The sequence below is a fragment of the Leucopleurus acutus genome (genome assembly GCF_964270905.1).
Source record: "Leucopleurus acutus genome assembly, chromosome: 11".
NCBI lineage: Eukaryota > Metazoa > Chordata > Mammalia > Artiodactyla > Delphinidae > Leucopleurus > Leucopleurus acutus.
Window position 1 is genome coordinate 86905849 of NC_139152.1, and position 10065 is coordinate 86915913.

Below are 10065 nucleotides of genomic sequence, written 5' to 3' on the forward strand. Positions count from 1 at the left end.
AGACTAGAAATAATCAAAAGTTCATCACAGGAGAATGGAAAAACTAAGTTAATAATAGAATTACTCCACAATGAAGTGAAACAAATTATGGATGTACTTAACAAAATGGATGAATCTCACTGACACTATGCTGAAAGAGAGAGAGCCTTGACAGAAAAAATATACATACTATGCATATTTGTTTTCCATTGCTGCTGTGACAAATTACCACAAACTTAGTGCCTTAAAACAAAACATTTGTTATCTTACAGTTCTGTAAGTTAGAAGTCCAAAATGAATCTCACTGAACCAAAAGTAAGGTGTCAGCAGGGCTGCATTTCTTCTGGGGGCTCTCTTCTAGGGGAGAATCCTTTTCCAGCTTCTAGAGGCAGACCTCATTGATTGGCTTGTGGCCCCCTTCCATCTCTTCAAAGCCAGCAGTGTACACAATGTCTCTGACCCTCCTTCCATCCTCGCATCTCTTTGACTCTTTTCTGCCACCTTCTTCCACTTTTAAGGACACTTGTGAGTACATTGGGCCTACCCAGACAATCCAGGATTATCTCCCTATTTTAAAGTCAGCTGATTAGCAACCTTAGATCCCTTTTGTCACGTAATGCATTTTGAATAAATATATTGAGAATAATGAAAGTCAGATTTCCAGTGGTACTCTGCTGAACTGGTTCTCTTGGTGGGGGGTAAAATAAAAACAAACTTGATTTGCAGCATTTGTCAATTGCAATGGTATAAATCCTCTCCTGGATGATTTCAGACAACAACCAGCTCACAAAATTACAAATAGCTAGTAATCAGCCTTCTTGAGCTGGTTCATGCTGGTTCCAGCACGTTGCTGCAAGCTTCTCATTCTTGAAGCTTTTAAACATAAATAGAGAAGTAAATATAGATATATTGTGGATAAGAGAGTGTATGTGTGTGTTTCCTTGCCCTCTACAATGGGAAGGCCTAAAAGCTAGGACACATAATTAGCAATTAACACACCTAGCTAGCTAACACATTCAGATCTTACTTTCTAAATATCATTCTCAACATTAAAAGGAGCCAGTGCTCCTTGGAGAAAAGGTTAATTCCAGGGCTGGGACAGGGAAAGTACAAAATGAATCTGCAATAACTTGTACCAGAAATTAAGGAAATGCTCAAAGAACGATGGGGATACATAAAAAGGAGAGATTTGCAAATTGAAAGGGCTCCTGCTGGGACAATTTTAGTATTAAAATAAATTATAATAGTAATGGATGAAAGCCCATTAAATAGAATAAAAATCCATGAGTCACACAGGTATACATAAGTGAATAGATAAGTAAATAGGAGAAGAGAAAGCTCTTTCTCACAGTAGAATACCAACTAATACATAGAAAATCATCAATAGATGTAAAAATTAAGGAGTGAAAGTTTAATGAGACAATATATTTACATATCTCCCCACAAATACTTGTTAATTGAAAATAAATAACTAGTAATTTGACAGTGCAGAAATTTCACGAACACCTTAACCAAGTGATCAAAGTTAACATCACCAGTAATGAGACAAAACTACATGATGTGCTGCCTGATATAATGGACTGAGAAGGACCTAGTATCACCTCTGTGGTTTATTTGCGAAAAATATATAATTTGAGTCTAATTGCAAAGAAACAGGAGAGAGACCCAAATTGAGGGACAGTCTATGAAATCTCTGGTCTATCCTCTTCAAAAATGTCAAAGTCATAAAAGAAAAAATGACTGAGAAACTGTCACAGATTGATAGAGAGGACTGAATGCAGCGCGTGATCTTGTGTTGGATCCTCGACTGGCAAAAAAAAAGTTATAAAGGACAGTATTGAGAAAATTAAAGTTTGAATACAAACAAGGGGTTACATAATGGTACTATATTCATGTTAAACTGTCTGATTTGTTCATTGTACTCTGGTTATGTAAGAAAATATCCTTAGGATTTATATACTGATGTATTTATAGGTTAAACAGAGTAAGAAGTCTACAATTTGCTCTTGAATTATTCAAAAAAAAGGATTGTGTTGTATGGTGTGGGGAGAGAAAGAGAAAAATATGACAAAGCAAAAAACAAATGGGACAAAATATATCCATTTTTGAATCTGGGTAAACGGTTTACAGGGGTTATAATACTGTTGCAACTTGTCTATAAATCAGAAATGTTATCCCCCAAAAAGCGACAAAAAATTGAGATGGGGGAACAGGGACATAAAGGGTTATTTTGGTAACATCCCACCAGTGCAGAGGTAAAAGCCATACAAAAACGTGCTGGTTCTGCTTCTGCTCTCTGTAGCCACCCCTCTTTTGATACCTTCTGTATTCTTGGCTAAAAAAAAATCAGGAACTTCTAGCCAGTGTGTAGGTGGTCTGTTTGGGCAGCTTCAAAGGAAGACAGCTTCTGTGAAAATGAAAGTATTCATTTTAAAATAATAGAGATCTCTCTGTCATGGATGGCAACTTGGGGGCCCTGTCATAGTTTATAACCAGAATGTCTAAACCTGCAAAGTGCTCTTAACATAAGATAGATGGAAGAGGTAGTGTAGGGTGAGAAAAAGGGAACAGTACAAACTGTACACAATTTACCAATGTTTTAAAAAAAAGTGTTTCCTTCCAGTCCTCTCTCAGGATTTAACTCATGGGTGTTAGTTCTGGTTCATTAATATTTAGCAGAATTTAACACAGATCTCATTTGTTCCATACTATGGATGGAACTTTGACAAAGAAACGACACCTTGCACTGTATACAAAATTCAACCCTTAAAATATTCTTTTCTAAATTCCAGCAGGTGAGGCAGAGAATCAAGGTTTAAGCCAGTTTATTTAAGGCGGCTACTCTTCCGAACTAGAAATAAAATCCTGTTCCCCATGCCTCCCTACTCCCTCCCCCTGCGTGAACATGTTATGTTGCTAGAAAATAAAGCATTTCTTTGACACAAATGTTTGATTTTATCCGTAGCATTAAATGGATGAATTATGAGGCTAACCAAAATGAATTATTTGCAATGTAATTACACCATAATTTTCAGCATTAAAATATCCATGTCTCTAGAGATAAAATAGTTTTGATTTGCAAAACTGGATAATTAAATTAAGTAGATAATTGTTCCTATGGGCCTGATAGTCAGGTAATAGCAACTTGAAAAGTTACCAACATAAATAATCAGTTTGGTGAGTCTGCTGAAGATAAAAAATGAGTAAAATTTACCTCTTAGGAAAAGACTCTCAAAATAATAAATCCCAAATATTATTGGCTGCAGTAAACATGTGGATGCCTCCCTAATTTCCTTTGCACCCTCTCCGTATAACAGCAGCTCTGCCTTCTGGGTGATATTGCCACGCCTACCCCCAGCTGGAGGGGTAAGCCCTGATTTGCCTAAACCAATTAGGCTCATCCTAATTGTTTCAGCTAATTCAATGGCGGGCCCACAACCCAAGTTGTTTAGTTTTACATTTTAACTTTTGGATAGCAAATCTTAATTCCAATTTCTTGGAAAAGTTTTAAGGTAACACCCAATCAGCAATCGGGGGCTGCTTCCCTTCTCTCATGATTAGAGCTTTTGCCCATGATAATAACTATAACCTATATGCAGGTCAACCAACAAGTCTCTTACATTTATATGCCTTTTAAGTATCTTAAAATTTAAAACAGTTCATCTTCTTTTTGTATGATTTTCCCTTTGAAGAAAACAGAAATTTAACCTGTAGAATTTCCCATATTCTAGATTAGGCTGATTGCTTCCTTGAGTAGTTTCACTTATCCCTCTCTTCCTTATATTTCCTATAAAGTGGTAGTTAGAACCAGGTGCTTGATTTAGAAGAGTTGTCATTATTTTACAAAACATATTAGGTGGTACTGCGCACTTCCTAATGCATTAAGGCAGCAGGGCACAAACTGGTTGGTCACACTTTTAGTGATGTCAGAATGGTTGGCAGATCCAGATTTTGTCAGTTTGGGCTAGTGGGAATTTCTGGAGTTAGTTCCAGATTCCTTTTGACATGACCCCAATAGTGTTTGAGAGCTTCCTTGTTTTCTGGCTCCACAGGTGTCCCAGGTTTATATTTCCTGACCCAGACTTGAAATCAGTCATTTATCTAAGAAGCTCTATTCCTTTTAGTGGGGAAAGGTATTTAACAGGCACGATCTGGGCTCAGGGATACTTGTATGGTGGGTTGCTATTGTTTCTAGACCTTCCAGTGGACCAAGCTAGGGAATAAGTAGTTTTTCAGAAAGAGAAAAGGAAACCATGAATTTATACAGATATTGCCAATTCAAATTTAAGATTACAGGAGGGTTTTGCTTTTATTTCTTTTCTCTTGAACAAAACATCTAAGCTGCAAATGGTGTTAATATAATTACTTATTTGCTCTATCTAAAATATTTACATAGCAGTTTCAAAATAACCATACCAATAGTAGTATGAAAAATTAAGATGATTGAATACAATTTTAGATTTCTCTGAGGGTGTGTAGCTATTGTCATTGTCCTTAAGATACATCTTACTAAGGATGTACCATCCAAATATTGAGGTTTAAAGTCGCCTAAAATAATTCTTTTCTGTGTTGTTAGGCCACAAACTTGATATATAGTTAAATTCAGTTATTTCAGTCTGTTTTCAGTTTTGGGTGGGTTTTCTTTCCTTTTGTATTTAATTTTTTTAAAAGTATAAAGTATTTACATGATTCCGAAGACAAAACTATAAAACAGCACATTCGGAGAAGTCTAATACCTTCCCTGTTTCTTCCTTTCCCCTATAGGTAACTATTTCATTCTTTTTTGGCTTATCCTCCATTGCTTCTTTTTGAATACATAAGTATATGTGCATATGTATGTATGTGTGCATGTATATAAACATATATAGGTATTTCCCTCATTTTATTACACAAAAGGCTGCATATTATAAACACTCTTGCAATTTGCTTTTTATTCACTTATCAATATACCCAGAAAATCACTCCATAGCAGGATATACATATTTTTCTCATCTTTTACATTGCATAGTATTCCATTTTGTGTTTATTCAACTAGATCCTCAATGATAGACATCTGGGTTATTTTAATTTTTACTATTGCAAATAGTGCCACAGTGTGTATGTTATCTTGAATTTTTTCCCAGAGTATTGATAGGAATTTCTGGGTATAAAGGTAAATGCATATGTGTAATTTTACTAGATAATGCCTATTCCTTCCCATAGCAACTCGACCATTTTGCATTCCCAACATTAGTGTATGACAATGCCTGGATCCCCACAACTTTGCCAGTAGGTATGTTGTAATTTTTTATTCTTGCCTCTCTGATAGATGAGAAATGGTTCTCCAGTGTCATTTTCTCTTGTGTGTTTGTTTGTTTAATATGAGTTTGAGCACCTTTTCTTTTAAATATGCTTGAGCATTATTTGTATTTCTATTTCTGTGAATTGTTGGTTCATTTCTCCAACCCGTTTTTCCGTGGAGTTATTGGTCTTTTTCTTCTCAGGTTTTAGAAGCTTTTAATGTTATGAGTATTGACCCTTTCCAGTGAGATAAGTTGGAAATCTTGTTTTCAAGTTTGTCATTTGCCTTTTTACATTGCTTATGCTGATTTTTGTTATATAAAGTTTATGTTTGAATTTTAATATAGTCAGATCATGGATCTTTTCTCTTACTGCTTCTATATTTTGAATGATAGTTAAGAAAAATTTCCCCATTGATTCCAGTTATAAAGAAAATGTTTTCTCCCTCCCTCCCTCCCTCCCTCTCTCTCTGTACTTTGAAGGTTTCATTTTTAAAATTTGAATCTTTAATACATTTTGAATTTATTTGGTTGCATAGCGTGTGGAATGGATGCAAATTTCCCTTTTTTTTCCAAATGGCTATTCTTTTGTTCCACTGCCACTTAGTAAAAAGCCCATTTCTCCCTACTGATCTGAGATGCTCCCCTTATCTACACCAAATTTCCCAGTGCTCTGGGATCTCCTTCTGAGTTTTCTTTTTTGTCCCCTCTTTTGTTTGTGTACCAATACTGTTTTTAATTATTATGCAGACTTTATGTTTTTAATATCTACCAGGGGTAGCTCCCCCTTCCCACTATAGCTTTTCCTTTTCAGAGTCTCCCTGCTGCTACTGTTTGTTCGTCTTTTTGTATGAACTTTATAATCTCTCAAAGAGAAAAAAATATCTTTTGGTATTTATATTAGGATTGGGAAAATTTCATAGTGTACTTTAGGAGATTGACATGTTTTGACGTTGAATCTTTCTATCCAAGACCATGGATTATCTATGTTATATCGTTCCATTTACTGAAATCTGTTTTCTATATTTCCAGAATGTTTTATGGTTTTCTTCATACATTTTTTGCAGATTTCTTGTTAAGCTTATGACGAGGTATTTTATCTTATTCCTCTTATAAATGGGTTTTCCCTTCCACTATATTTTCAGACTGGGTGGCATTTTTGTGTGTTTATTTTATTTCTTGCTACTTTACCAAATTCTCTTGTTAGTAGCAGTTTTTCTGATGCTTCCCCCTCTTCCACCCCCAGGTATACCATCATAACATCTGCATCTAGAAATAGTCTTACTTCATGCTTTCGAATTCTTGTTTCTCACTGTTTCCTCTTATGTAACTGTTTTGGCTAACATTGCCAATTCAGTGTTTAGGTACTAGTGAAGACTCTGAACATCCTTGTATTTTGTCTGGAGACTTCAGCAGGAAAGCCCTGTATTTCCCCATTAAGTTAAATGCTGATTTTGGGGCAGAGGTATACACATTTTATCATGCATAATGGGTATCAATTTTTATCTTACTGAATGTTGAATTTTGTCAAATATCTTTTTAACATCTATAGAGATGATTATGTGACTTTTCTTCTTAATTCTGTTAAACTGATATATTATATTAATGACTATACTATTTTAATAAATATACTAATTGCTCCTGGAATCAGCATCTCTTATATGGCATCTATTTTTTAATGTGCTCTTGGATTCTGTTTGCTAATATTTAATTTGTTGCATCAATATTCATAATTAAGACTGGTCTTGAGTAAAGGCTGTCAGTGCCTCACCCATACCACGTTGGCACTTACTATTTGTGTACACACCTGCCCAGTTTTCAATGACCAGCATTTACAACTCTTTGCCTGAAGATTTTCTCTGGCCAGTGGAGCCCACTTAACTAGAGAGCAAGGAGCAGGCCAGAAATGCTGGGAAATTTGCACCCCGTTGGAGCAGCCCTCAACCAATGACTAACATGAGCTGGTGGATAAATACCAAGGCTCACCCAGGATGACTCTGGGAATTCCCCAGCAGGATTAAGTTCCAGTTGCCCTTAGCCACAATTTGCTTGATAGTAACACATTATTGGTTCCCTTCCTTCCTCGTTTCTCTTTCCCCCTCTGACTCCCAAGCTACTAGCACTTGAACCTCGTCTCTATATTGGCTTTCTAGGGAAACCCAATTAAGCCAGGTGTATAATTTTCTTCTCCTTTTCTTTAAACTTTATTTATTTTATTTATTTATTTTTGGCTGCATTGGGTCTTCGTTGCTGTGCACAGGCTTTCTCTAGTTGCGGTGAGCGGGGGCTACTCTTCATTGCGGTGCGTGGGCTTCTCATTGCAGTGGCTTCTCCTGATGCGGAGCACGGGTTCTAGGTGCGCGGGCTTCAGTAGTTGTGGTGCACAGGCTTAGTTGCTCCACGGCATGTGGGATCTTCCCGGACCAGGGTTAGAACCCATGTCTCCTGCATTGGCAGGCGGATTCTTAACCACTGCACCACCAGGGAAGTCCCTAATTTTCTTTTTTGTACAATCATTGTGAAGTTTGGGTATCAATGCTATATTCATTTCTTAGAACTTGGGAAATTTCCTTTTATTTCCCATACTCTGAAATAGTTTAAGTAGCATTAGATTTATCTAATCTTTAAAAGTTTGATAGAAAGCCCCTTGTAAAACCAACTGGGCATGGTGTTTTTATGTGGGAGCTCTGAAAACCTTCTCTGTAATGTCTGTAGAAATTGCTCTCTTTAGACTTGCTATTGATTCTAGGGAAATTTTGTAAATTATATATTTATGGAACATTAACCATTTCAAATGGTTTCATACAGGTTTTCAGTTTTATTTGCATAGAGTTGTGCAAAGTAGTGTTTATAAGTTTTTATATATTTCCTCTGATTTTATGGTTATTGTTCCATTACCTTTTATTTCATATGTTTATACCTTCAAACCTTCCTCCACTCCCTATCTTGGTTTAGGTTAGCTAGTGGTTTGTCATTTTCTTGACTTTTTCAGTACTTAGCTTTTGGGGGGCACAGTTTCATTCACTAGTTCCTCTTGATGCAAGGATTGATTAGCAGTGTGTTTTTACAGTTTTAGGTGGAAGAGATTTTTTTAATGTCATTATTTGCCAGTTATATAGAATTGTGATCACAGAAGGCCCCTTATATCATTTACATTTTTGGAATGTATTGACATTTTCTTTGTGGACTATAATATGTCAATTTGGTGAATTTTCCATGTGATTTAGAAGAAAGTTTAATCTCTATTATCAGGATTCAGTGTTTACATTTATTAGATCTACTTTGTTTACAATTTTGTTTAGGTCTTCTGTATCCATACACATTTTTTTGTCCAGTTAGGTCTATTCTGTTATGAAAGCGTGTTAAAATTTCCAATTATTAGTTTCTGCTTATTTATCTTTGCATTCCTTTTCAGTTTGCTTTATAATACTCGTTGCTGTTTTATTGGGCACATGGATATTAATGATAGTTTCCTCTTTGCAAATTGCAGTATTTAGCATTATAAAGTGTCTTTTTGTTTCCTTTAGGGGGAACAAGGCTGAATTCTTGCTTGTCTAATAATAAAGCCATGACCCTGTTTACTTTTTTTAAATTGAGATATAATTGGTATATAACATTGTATTAGTTTTAGGTGTAGAACATAATGATTTGATATATGTATTACTGCAAAATGATTACCAGAATAAGTTAACATCCATCACCTCACACACCTAAAATTATTTTTCTTGTGATGAGAACTTTTAAGATCTATTCTCTTAGCAACTTTCAAATATACAAGACAGTATAGTTAACTATAGTCACCATGCTGTACATTACATCTCCAGGAATTAGTTATCTTACTAGAAGTTCACCCATTTCACCCACTGCCACGCCTATCCTCTGGCAACCACCAATCTGTACCTATGTGTTCTATTGGTTTTTTTTTTTTTACATTCCACATATAAGTGAGAACACACAGTATTTGTCTTTCTCTGTCTGACTTATTTTGCTTAGCATAATAACCTTGAGGTCCATGCACGTTGTTACAAATGGGAAGATTTCCTTCTTTATATTGCTGAATTTATATAAGTATCACATTTTCTTTATCCATCCACCTGTTGATAGACACTTAGGTTGTTTCCATGTCTTGGCTATTGGAAATAATGCTGCAAAATATGGAGGTGCTGATATGTTTTTGAGATAGTGATTTCATTTCCTTCAGATAAACACCCAGAAGTGAACTTGGTGGATTATATGATAGTTCTATTTTTAATTTTCTGAGGAACCTCCATACTGTTTTCCACAGTGGCTGCACCGATTTTTATTTCCATAAACAGTGTTCAAGTGTTCCCTTTTTTCCACATCCTCTCCAACACTTGCTGTTTCTTGTCTTTTTCATAATAGCCATTCTATCAGGTGTGAGGTGATATCTCATTGTGGCTTTGATCCCCCCCACCCTTTTTTAAATTTAGGTTTTATTTAGAATGGTTATAGATATACCAGGTACACTTAAATTTTTAAAAACACCATCCTTTTATTTTTACCATTTTAATCTTATATTTTAGGTAAGTCTCTTCTATCCAGCATAGAGTTGGATATTGACTTTTTATCCAATCTGAAAATTCTTTTCTTTTTATAGGTCAGTTAAGCCCTATTGCATGTATTGATACAATTGATATGCTTTGCTTCAGTTTTGTCATAATCATATAAAGTCTTTCCTATGAAGTCTGTTTTATTTCTTTCTCTCTCTCTTTCTATCTCATTAATTTGGGTATTTAGGAATATTTTTATTTTGTTCTAATATCTTTACTCAATACCATTCAGTACG